A 12,457-nucleotide genomic window follows, 5' to 3' on the forward strand; every position below is an offset into this window, starting at 1 on the left:
TCTCCAAGGCACAATTACGAGTATGGAATGCTCATTTATCATCCCGCTTTCAGTCGAGGCTTCAGTGCAGCGGTTCTTAAACTTTGTTTTTTCTCTCGTGATCCAGTTTTCCCTTATTTGTGTTTTCCCGACGCAAAATCGCCCCCCGACCGCCATCCCGTTAGGGTCCACCTTTTGAGAATCGCAGACGCACGTCGTAACGAAGCAATGTCGTTTACCTGAAGTGCCCCCGGCGACCCATCGCGCGACAATCCGCAAGCCGTGCGCGACCCTTTCGACTTTAAGCACTATGGTGGTGGTGCCTGTCGACCCTGCGCAGCCCAACACGCTACCCATTAGAGGGTCGGAGCGATCAGCGTTCTTCCAGGTCTTCTAATACGCTGTCGGGGGTGGACTTGTAAGTCTAGTCTTGGATCTCCACCGTCCCTCATTGTCCCGTCCAGGGTGGGTTTCCATTGCTATTTTCTTATGCTATGGATATGACTGCAGTTACATTATCCGAACCCGTCCCAAACCAGTTCAGGATTAGCCGGAGCGTTAACCAACTCTTGGCGGAAACTCCTGACCATCGCCCATAATTTAAAGTCGCCAAGCAATCTGAATGGCAACTTTTGGGGATGTCCTAAAAAAACGAAGCGAACCCTGCGCTTCAACTCTTCTGAAAAAGGGTGGCAGATGCCAGCTGCTGCGCCACCGACTGACAGTATGCCCTAAAAGACGGTATACAAAGAAGACAGAAAGAAAGGCTCTCTACAGATGTGACAAGCACAGGCACATATTATATAATAAAAGGCGCACTCGGCTTGTCATTACGCTCCATTCTCTTCCCTTTAACAAATGATCGTTTAGGAATGTAAAATGAAAGTTCGCGGTTGCGCTTGGCGGAGCCTGTAAGTAGCTTCTTCCCTTTTCCACCAGCTTTAACGTTTCAAATTTTAACCAGAAGGAAAAGGTCCGTCCTAACATTTAGCGAAAGCTTACTTGAGGTGTCCGACTTTGCTGCCTGCTGAGGTGCAAGCTTTCCGCCGATCGGCTGATTTAACAAATTCCAGTACCTCATTTCCCGCGCACGTATTTCTTCCGCTTCTCTTACCTTTAAAACGGCGTTTCTCTTGAAGCTGACCACTGGCCGAAATCCGATGAACGGTGTTACAAATTCTGAGATTTGTGTTTAAGAAAAGACAAGAAAGTACCATATTCCCACCCAAAGGTTTTGCAGGAAAGCACTACAATAGTTTATGGTTTTCTGACAGACTGAAGACCAGGCCAATTGATGACCGCGAGGTATGGATTTTCAGCCAATCACAGAGGTTTGTGGAAGAGGGCGTGTCCCCGTCGGCAGGATCAGAAAGCCGCGAGGTGACGTTGTGCCCCGCAGGAGTGGGTGCTGCAATCGTGGGGGGGTTTCCCGACATTTTTTTTTTTTTTTTGCGACACAGATTTCGCCGGGACATACGATAACGTTAGATATTACTTCAAATATTTGAGAGACTGGGGGACTGCGTGGTCTAAAGTTTGTTCGCAAGAAAAAAAAAACAGACCGGGACACTCCGGGGGCTCCTTCGAGACTGACTGCTCATGTATGTCGGGCTAACTTTAAGACAGTTAACTGTATACCGAGTATGGTAAATACCGGCCATGGCACACTGTACAGGCAGACGCAGACGTCACCACACTGCTGGAGACATTTTGATAAAATTCGTCCCATCGCTCATGATAACAATGCCCTCCGGTTGTTTCTACACACCCCCACACACACACACACAGTTCCTTCTCTTCACTTCAGATTTCAATCACCTTGTAAATTTGTTTAGCTGACACTTTTCCAAAACAATTTACAGCTCTTCGCTGCGTGAACGTGCATGCGAAGGAGAGACGGCGGCACCCGCAAATTCTCGTTATCCAAATCAAGACCACCGCGAGCCGCTCACCCCATTAGGAGTTGTCACCCGAGGAGCTTCCCCTTTATAAAGGTTAAGGGGCGCGCGCTCCGGACAGTGTTTATCGTGTAACTCAAGCGGGGCGCGCTCAAGAATTACCCGAACCCCGCTATGGACGCCAAGGGGCGCTGTTTTTATAATACGGCGGCGCGCACTCCTGATACGGGGGGCTGCGTTAATGTAACTTGGGGCTTGCTCCGGAATGGCACCCACCACACCTCCAAAACCACATCTCCCACCTCCAACCCCATATAGACACCGAGGGCCGCTGTTGTGGTAACTCAAGTCTGACGCGATCCGGAATTAGGCTACCCCCCCACCTCCAAACCTCACCAACCGAGGGGTAAATCAAGGACAGCGCGTTCCGGAATTACCCAGCAAAACCCAATAATGCCACTTGCCGCGCTGTGGACACAGAAGGGGGCTGTTTTAGTAACGCAAGCGGGACTTGCTCCGGAATTAATCCCCCCGCCCGTCCCCAAACCATATCTTCAACCTCCACCCCACAAGCCACTATGGACACAGATGGGCGCTGTTTGGGTAATTAAGGGGGAGCCGTGTATGTAACTCAAGCAAGGCTTGCCCTATTACCACTACCCTTATTTACACCGAGGGGCGCTGTTTTAGTACATCAAGGACAGCGCGGTGCAGAATTAGCCAACAAACCCAATACCCGCCACTTGCCGCGCTGTGGACACTGAAGGGGGGCTGTTTTAGTAACTCAAGGGGCGCGCACTCCAGATACAGAGGGGCGCCCTTTATGTAACTCGAGCGTGATACGCTCAAGAATGCGCCCAGACTCCCCACTCCACCACGCCATGGACACCGAGGGGATGCTGTTTTGGTAAAGCAAAGACTGCGCGCTCCGGAATTACCCAACTCTTCCAGCCGGGCTATGAACTGTTTATGAAACTCAAGCGGGACCTGCTCCGGAATTAATTCCCCCGTCCCCAAACCATATCTTCAACTTCCACACCCGAACCCATTATGAACACCGAGGGGCGCTGTTGGGGTAATTAAGGGGGGGGGGGGCATGTATATAACTCAAGCAAGACTTGCCCTGGAATTACCACTACCCCCCCCCCCCCCCCACACCTGTTATTTACACCGAGGGGCGTTGTTTTAGTACATCAAGGACGTCGCGGTCCAGAATTAGCCAACAACCCCAATACCCGCCACTTGCCACGCTATGAACACTGAGGGGGGCGCAGTTTTAGTAAATGAAGGGGCGCGCGCTTTGGACGCCATGGGGCGCCGTTTATGACACTCAAGCGGGGCGCGCTCCGGAATTACACACGCGGCTGACGACAGTAGCGCTATTTTGGTAAGACGGACAAATCAATCCAACCCCAACCCCCGCCATTTCCGCCTGGGTCTCCAAATGGGTTTGGGGCGTTACTGTCCTAGAGGTTACTTTAGGGGCTTGGCCGGAGCACACCCCTTCTGCATTGGGCACAAAGGCAGGACACAGCACTGGACGGACTGGACTATCGCAGTGGCCACACTGGTAATCGCCAATTAAATCAACACGTGCGTTTGTGCAACTCCTTAGCCAATAATCTACCGTAAATGTAAATGCGAACACAGTCCCAGTTATATTAAAACAGTCTTCATGAATGCGGCCCATCAGTCTCGTCTATGATACATACGACGGCACTATAATCCATCCATCCATCCATTTTCCAACCCGCTGAATCCGAACACAGGGTCACGGGGGTTTGCTGCAGCCAATCCCAGCCAACACAGGGCACAAGGCAGGAAACAATCCTGGGCAGGGTGCCAACCCACCGCAGGACACACACAAACACACCAAGCACACACTAGGGCCAATTTAGAATCGCCAATCCACCTAACCTGCATGTCTTTGGACTGTGGGAGGAAACCGGAGCGCCCGGAGGAAACCCACGCAGACACGGGGAGAACATGCAAACTCCACGCAGGGAGGACCCGGGAAGCGAACCCAGGTCCCCAGGTCTCCCAACTGCGAGGCAGCAGCGCTACACACTGCGCCACCGTGCCGCCCACGGCACTATAATTTAACAGTTAAATATTAGACCATCACTAACTGACGCTAGCACATGAAGTAAGCAGATTTACTAAACAATCGCGTTCATGGTTTGAAATGATTTCAGTAGAACACGTCTATGTTATCTGGCGGAGAGGAAACGATTGCTTTCGTGGTGCAGTGTGAGCTACGGTTTGGTCAATTTATCGGAAGCAACCCACCATAAATCAGCGTCATAAAGAACAAAAAACGTTCAGCAGATTCAGAATCACGAGTTTGTTCAATCATCTTAAAAGTTTTTGTTTCCAAACGTACACAAGTGCTGGAGGGCCATCAGTGAAGACCCTTCATCTCTTCAGGCACAATCGGCGGGGCGGCTGCGAAGGAGGCGTGCCTTATGCAAATATGCTAATTTTATGTAAATACATCATCCTGCGCCGTTGTGTCTTGCACAGTTAAACGATTAATTAATATTGACGGCTTAAACCTGATTAAATGAAAATTTCCATGCATTTATCTGTTAGTCATTGTTATAACCATTTATTGCATTACAGGTTTTTACTTTGAAAAAAATATGATTCATGTAAAGTATTTTTGTTTCATTTTGCAGTGTATTCACCTGATTTCCTCTAAATAAGCGTAGTTTCATTCAAGGAAGGGTTCCTTACATATGAAGTTGGTTCTTTGTGCTAATATGTAGAAAAAAACGGAATCCTTTAATGTATGATGGGCTACCTAGCAGGACATGAAGAGATTAAGAAATCCTGAACTTAGTCTGTGTGAGTGTATGCAGTGAGAGTCCTCTTTTTTAAAAAAAATAACCTGTTGGTGTTTCATAAATCTGTTATCATCTGTTCATGGTTATGTACTGTATGGAGTCTGTTATGAATGTAAATAAGTAAAAGTTCTTTCCTTAACCTTCACATGGAAGAGGGGTTTGGGAACCAAAAATGGTTCCCCTATGGCATTGCTCCGAAGAACCACACTGTGGTGACGAATGATGTCTGACCTGCTGCATTTAGCTGGAATGAGATGGAGCTCGGGCGGCACGGTGGCGCAGTGGGTAGCGCTGCTGCCTCGTAGTTGGGTGATCTGGGGACCTGGGTTCGCTTCCCGGGTCCTCCCTGCGTGGAGTTTGCATGTTCTCCCCGTGTCTGCGTGGGTTTCCTCCGGGCGCTCCGGTTTCCTCCCACAGTCCAAAGACATGCAGGTTAGGTGGATTGGCGATTCTAAATTGTCCCTAGTGTGTGCTAGGTGTGTGGGTGTGTTTGTGTGTGTCCTGCGGTGGGTTGGCACCCTGCCCAGGATTGTTTCCTGCCTTGTGCCCTGTGTTGGCTGGGATTGGCTCCAGCAGACCCCCGTGACCCTGTGTTCGGATTCAGCGGGTTAGAAAATGGATGGATGGATGAGATGGAGCTCCGTCCTCCTCAAAGGTCTGCATCAAAATGAGCCCCTTTTGTCAAATTGTATGGGGTTGGGTCTCGTCCTGCGCAACACCGTTAGCATCAGCGCCTCTCTGTCATGTCAGGGTTTAAGTGCTTATCTATCTTTGTGGCAAGAAGACGGTCCTCAGTTACACCTGTGTGACAGCGAAAACTAAATTAAACATCAGTCAAGCAGTAATAGCCATTAGCAACACCACAAATGTCTTGATAGATATGAAAGGCACTATATAATGGATAGATAGATAGATAGATAGATAGATAGATAGATAGATAGATAGATAGATAGATAGATAGATAGATAGATAGATAGATATGAAAGGCACTATATGATATATAGATAAGAAAGGCACTATATAATAGATAGATAGATAGATAGATAGATAGATAGATAGATAGATAGATAGATAGATAGATATGAAAGGCACTATATGATAGATAGATAGATATGAAAGGCACTATATGATAGATAAGAAAGGCACTATATAATGGATAGATAGATAGATATGAAGGCACTATATGATAGATAGATAGATATGAAAGGCACTATATGATAGATAAGAAAGGCACTATATAATGGATAGATAGATAGATATGAAAGGCACTATATGATAGATACATAGATATGAAAGGCACTATATGATATATAGTGCCTTTCACATCTATCTAATAGATAGATAGACAGATAGATAGATATGAAAGGCACTATATAATAGAGTGAAAGGTACTATATAATAGATAGATAGATAGGTAGATGTGAAAGGCACTATATAATATATAGTGCCATCAAGGCACTATATGATAGATAGATAGGTAGATGTGAAAGGCACTATATAATAGATAGATGTGAAAGGCGCTATATAATAATTTCTAACTTATGCTGCCGGGATGGGCTACAGTCCCCCATGGCTCTGAATTAAGTTATGTAGTCTTGAGAATCTAATGTTTGTAAATTCCTGCTGTGAGATTTCTGTATTCAGACAGTGGCCATCACATTCGGTCAATCATTTTGAAATAGGACCTACAGCACACCACAGCACACCACAATACTTATCCTGTGGTCTGTGTGTGGATCCCAATGCCACAGTGCAATGACAAGGACACTGTGCTGTAAAAATTGTGCCATCTTGTCTCTCTGTGGTCATTAAAGATCGCTGGGCATGTCTCGAAAAGAGTCGGGTGTACCCCAGTATTCTGGCTAAGTTGCCCATTTCAGCCTTGTCCATTCTGGGTCCCTTATAACTCGCTGTCCTTTACTGGCTGTCTCTCTCGCTCCTTCTCCACCTAATAGCTTATGTGTGGTGACGTCCTGTGGTAATAATGGCTGCCATCTCATCATCCAGATGGGTGCTGCAGGTTGGTGGAGGTTGAAGTGGCTCCCCTCTGTCTATGTAAAACATTTTGAGTAGTGGGAAAGTGCTATATAAATGTAAAAATCTTCTTCTTCCTCATTCAGGTTTATCCAGGTAAGTCGACTTGGCCTGGCCAAAAAAAAAATAAGGCAAGTGTTTTGTTTGTCATTGTCCTCAACAGTTGTTGTCACTTGCTGTCAGTGGGGGGCTGGGAGTCTGTTGTGTTGTCCCACACTCCTCTGCAGACCTCGGCACATTGCTGACATTCCAAAGGACTAGGCAGCATCATCAAAGCTGGCAGTAAAAGGGTTACTTCTCTGTCCCTGTCCCTGCATTCCACACATGCCCCTAGTCCTTCCATGATGACTGGCCTGTGACTCCCCCACCAAGCCCCCCAACCCCCATCTCAGCTAATTAAATACCTCATTGTCTTCCTTTTGGCCTTTGATCTGAGAGGATGAGCTTTGCGGAGGCTCTTCTTTGTTTGCTCAGGAATTTCTGTGTTTCTTTTTCTGATTCCTTCTGGAGGTCTCATGCAACTGTTATCTCGAGTTACTTTGAGGTGTGCTCTGTTTGCTTTGGAGAACACCTACTGTCAAAGAGGAAGATTCATTGACTGCATGAAGCTTCAGAACCCCAGGCTCATATTCTGACCTGGTCACTGTCTGCATGCAGGGCACACACTCTGTGAGATTGTGTGTATGTGTGTGCGTGAGTGTGTGTATGTGTGCGTGAGTGTGTGTGCGTGCATGCGTGAGTGTGTGTCTGAGTGTGTATGTGTGTGTGAGTGTGTGGGAATGCGTGTGTGTGTATGTGTCTGAGTGTGAGTGTGTGTGTTGGTATGTGAGTGTGGGTGCACGTGTGTTGGTGTGTGTGCGTGTGTCTGTGTATGTGTGTGTGTGCGTGAGTGTGTGTGCGTGTGTCTGTGTGAGTGTGTGTCTGAGTGTGCGTGTGTGCGCGCGTGTGTTGGTGTGTGTGCGTGTGTCTGTGTATGTGTGTGTGTGCGTGAGTGTGTGTGCGTGCATGCGTGAGTGTGTGTCTGAGTGTGTATGTGTGTGTGAGTGTGTGGGAATGCGTGTGTGTGTATGTGTCTGAGTGTGAGTGTGTGTGTTGGTATGTGAGTGTGGGTGCACGTGTGTTGGTGTGTGTGAGTGTGTGTCTGTGTGAGTGTGTGTGTCTGAGTGTGCGTGTGTGCGCGTGTGTTGGTGTGTGTGAGAGTGTGTGTTTTCACGTCAAGTTCTAGAGGTGCAAGTCTGATTATTTGCTGATTCTATACAGAACAGTGGCCCTTACCTCTCACATCATGAAGACCTTTGAGAGGCTGGTCCTGGACTATATGAGTCCTCTTGTGGTAGACCACCTTAGACCCTCTGCTGTTTGCTTATCAAATAAAGACTGGAGTGGAGAGGCAATGATCTGTCTGCTCCACAAGGCTTATTCTCACCTGGACAAAGCTGGCCACACTGTGAGGATGAGTTTTTTTGGTTTCTCCAGCACCTTCAGTACCATCCAGCCATCCCTGTTAAGGGCTCACCTCAGAGATATGTGGGTGGATGAGCCTGTAGTGTCCTGATGATGGACCATCTGTGAGGCAGACCATCATTTGGGAGACTCATGGACTATGAGAACACCTGGAGCACCACAAGGAACAGGCCTGTCTGCTTCACTCTTCACTCTGTGCACCTCAGGCTAGAAATTTAACAGCAGGTCAGGTCACCTGCAGAAATTCTCAGATGATTCTGCACTTATGGGGTGAAATTGATATGGGGGATGAGACAGAGGTGAAGGATTTAGGGGGAGAACGTTGAGAATCGTCTGCAACTGAACATCAGCAAAACCAAAGACCTGATTATTGACTTTCACCGCACCAAAGAGCGTTTCTGTCCTGTCACTATTCAGGGAGTGGATGTAGAGATGGTCCACTCCTACAAGTACTTGGGGGTCCATATCAATAACAGGTTGGCATGGTCTGGTATCACAGAGGACGTCTAGAATAAAGGGTAGAGCAGGTCCTTTATCCTTAGCACTGCATTCCTTTAACACAGGGAGTGACATCCTTCACATCTTCTACAACTCCGTGATGGCCAGTGTGGTGTGCTGGGCTGGTGACATCACTTCAAGAGAGGACCACCTAATCAATAAGCTGATTAAATGGACAGGCTTAGTTATGGGACACATTCTGGACTTTGAGAATTGTCTGCATCTTCACAGCGGCAAAGCCAAGAAATTGTTTATTGAGTTTCATCGCACCAAAGAGCCTCTATACCTGGTCACCATTCATGGAGTGGATGTTGTGGTGGTCCACTCCTACAAGTACTTGGGGGTCCTCATCAATGACAAATGGAAATGGTCTTATATCACAGAAGAACCCTATAGAAGAATAAGTAGAGCAGACTCTTTTTCCTTTGGACATTACAGTGTATGTTCCTCTAATGTGAGCAGTTACATCCTTCATATCTTCTACAAATCCGTGATGGCCAGTGTGGTGTGCTGGGCTGGTGACATCACTTCAAGAGAGGACCACCGGATCATCAAGCTGATTAAAAGGGCAGGATTAATTACAGAAGGCACACTGGACTTTGAGAATTGTCTGCATCTTCCCATCAGCAAAACCAAAAACTACCAGACCTATTGCGTGGAGTTCTACCCAAAGATTTCATGTTGGTCTCCTCAGACCAGAGAATCTTTTTTTCCCTTGTGCTATCAGAGTCCTTAAAAATGGTTATAAGCCCTTTACTCAATTGTGGCTTCACACTTGGCCACTCTACCATGAACATGTAATGGAAATCTCTGCAGAGATGGTCATTTTTCCAACAGTTTATCTCATCTCTTAGCAAACGGACTTCTGACAGTCTCTTCTAGTGATTTTTTGGGGCTTCTTCCTCACCTCCCTGACCAAAGCCCATCTTGTCCGGTTACACAGTTTGGCTGGATGGCCAACTCTAGGAAAAGCTCTGGTGGTCCCAAACGTCTTCCATTTCTCAATTCTTGAGGCTGCTGTGCTCCTGAGAACACTCAAAAGCTTCACGGATGGCTTTATTCTTTTGCCCGGTTCTGTTGTCTCACCATAAGTTGGTCCCAGTGGTTTACACAGAGTTCCTCAGGCTTCACGGCTTAGTGTTTGTCCTGACATGCAGCGTGAATCATTGGACCTTCTCTACTCAGGGAGACGTGTACCTTTCCAGACGATGTCCAGTCAGTTCCAATGGCCACAGGTGGACTCCAATCACCTTCTAGAAACATCTCAAGCAAACTGGATGCACCCAAACACGATCTGGAGGGCTACAGCAAAGTGTCTTCTAGGAATGAGAGATTTTCAGCGTTTTGATTTTCATTAATAGACTTGCAAACCTTTCTGAAAGCATGTCTTCACTATGTCACGATGGGTTATCGAGTGCAGATTGATGGTCAAGAATGGCAAATGTATCATTTAAAATGAAATCTACAGCACAATAAGGAAAGGTGTTTGAAGACTTCCTGAGTCTACCGTAGGTTGCCTTCTTCTAGAACATTCTCTGACTGAGTTTGACCCACAATGGACGGACTGTTCAGGTTGATCATCCATCCATCCATTTTCTAACCTGCTGAATCCGAACACAGGGTCACAGGGGTCTGCTGGAGCCAATCCCAGCCAACACAGGGTGTAAGGCAGGAACCAATCCCAGGCAGGGCGCCAACCCACTGCAGGAGACAGAGTTGATCATAATAAATAATAATAATTTTTTTACATATACAGTATATAGTGCCTTTCGCACTACTCAAAGAACTTTACATTGTGAGGGGGGAGCCACTTCAACAACGACAACAACAACATTTATTTCTATAGCATATTTTCATACAAAAAAGTAGCTCAAAGTGCTTTACATAGTGAAGAAAAGAAAAATAAAGGACAAAATAAGAAATTAAAATAAGACAACATTAGTTAACCTAGAATAAGCAACCACCACTAATGTGCCACACCCACCTGGATGATGCGACGGCAGCCATTTTTGCAGCATTATGTTCACCACATGTGAGCTACTAGGTGGTGAAGGAGTGAGAGATACAGCCAATTACAGACAGGGGTTGATTAGGGAGCCACAATGACCAGGCCATGGACACCCCATTCTTTACGAAGGATGTGGATCTTTTATGACCACAGACAGTCACAACTTCGGTGTTACGTCTTGTCTGAAGGACTGTGCCATTTTTTCAGCACAGTGCCCCTTCCCTCTTCCACCCCATCACTGTGACTGGTGGCATTGGAATCCACATTCAGATAACAGAGCAAGCGCCCCCTGCTGTCCTCACCAGCACCTCTTCCAGCAGCAACCCAAGCGTTTCCTGATTGGTCTCCCATCCAAATGCTGTGCCGGGCCTGAACGTGCTTAGCTGCAGGTGGGTGAGCTCTTTTGAAGTGCAGGTGGGCTGGCGGCTATTAGGACACTGAAGGAATGGGGTCCGATAAAAGGGGCTTCGCTGTCATATGTGAATAATACAGTAAAAAATCAGTCAATTTATGTAGTAATAGCCATTGCAATATCTTGACTACATTTTCAAATCAATTTAATGTTATCTCAACTAAAAAAGTGTATCAATTTCTATCAAAAATATGAACATTTCCTGCGGTGGGTTGGCACCCTGCCCGGGATTGGTTCCTGCTTTGTGCCCTGTGTTGGCTGGGATTGGCTCCAGCAGACCCCCGTGACCCTGTGTTCGGATTCAGCGGGTTGGAAAATGGATGGATGGATGGCAAAATTTGTGCCCCCTTTTTTGTTACTTCCTAGGGTGGCGCGCCCCAGAATTTGAAAACCACTGCAGTAACTCAAGCTAAGTTCAGGTTTGCTTCATCTGATAGTGTCTTGCTAGGTAGCCTTCCATACTTTAAAGATTTCTGTTTTTTCCTACATATTAGAAAGTTTTTCAAAGTTAGAAAATGGATGGATGGATATGAACATTTCTGGGTATTTCGAAACGTTGGACCTTTAGCAAATACTGTATGTCCATCCATCCATTTTCCAACCCACTGAATCCAAACACAGGGTCACGGGGGTCTGCTGGAGCCAATCCCAGCCAACACAGGGCACAAGGCAGGAAACAATCCTGGGCAGGGTGCCAACCCACCACAGGACACACACAAACACACCAAGCACAATTTAGAATCGTCAATCCACCTAACCTGCATGTCTTTGGACTGTGGGAGGAAACTGGAGCGGCCGGAGGAAACCCACGCAGACACGGGGAGAACATGCAAACTCCACGCAGGGAGGACGCGGGAAGTGAACCCAGGTCTCCTAACTGCGAGGCAGCAGCGCTACCACTGCGCCACTGTGCCGCCCACTATACTGTATGTACTTTATCTATTTGATTTCTGTTACAGAAGGCAAGTGTGAATAAGATTTCCATTGTCTTTATGATGCCATGACATGCCAAGAAAACTCGCTAAGGAACTCTTAAGCCTTCTTTTCTTGTTCATCAAATTTGGCACAAAATTGTCTCATGACTGATATCTTTTGGTACTTTCTAGACTCTAGATATCTCCTAAAAGATTATTATAAAACTAGTCATTTAGCCCGTTACAATAACGGGCGCTAGAACAGTAGTGCATACACATTAGTAGGAACAGTCTATATTAAATGGCAAGGGACTTTGACCTCATTCTTTTTGTTGGTCGTATTTTTCTTTCTTTCAGCCTTTCTTTTCTTGATGTTTACTTGCTGAGCTGACTGTTCTTCGTGG

The 12,457-nt window shown here is 46.8% G+C and overlaps 2 protein-coding genes across 2 annotated transcripts in view; one reads left to right on the top strand and one right to left on the bottom strand.

Annotated features, from left to right (window-relative positions):
• Positions 1-1,256, bottom strand: part of kank3 (KN motif and ankyrin repeat domains 3) — a 131,669-nt gene extending 130,413 nt beyond the window's left edge. Inside the window, exon 1 of the mRNA XM_051934979.1 lies at positions 1,094-1,256. The gene's annotated coding sequence lies outside the window, so the exon portion shown is untranslated. The remainder of the gene's footprint in view (positions 1-1,093) is intronic.
• rps28 (ribosomal protein S28) overlaps positions 1-12,457 on the top strand; it is an 892,132-nt gene that overhangs the window by 138,056 nt on the left and 741,619 nt on the right. The gene's annotated exons all lie outside the window — the stretch shown is intronic.

The sequence above is a fragment of the Erpetoichthys calabaricus genome, chromosome 12 (assembly GCF_900747795.2).
Source record: "Erpetoichthys calabaricus chromosome 12, fErpCal1.3, whole genome shotgun sequence".
In the NCBI taxonomy this organism is placed as follows: Eukaryota; Metazoa; Chordata; class Cladistia; order Polypteriformes; family Polypteridae; genus Erpetoichthys; species Erpetoichthys calabaricus.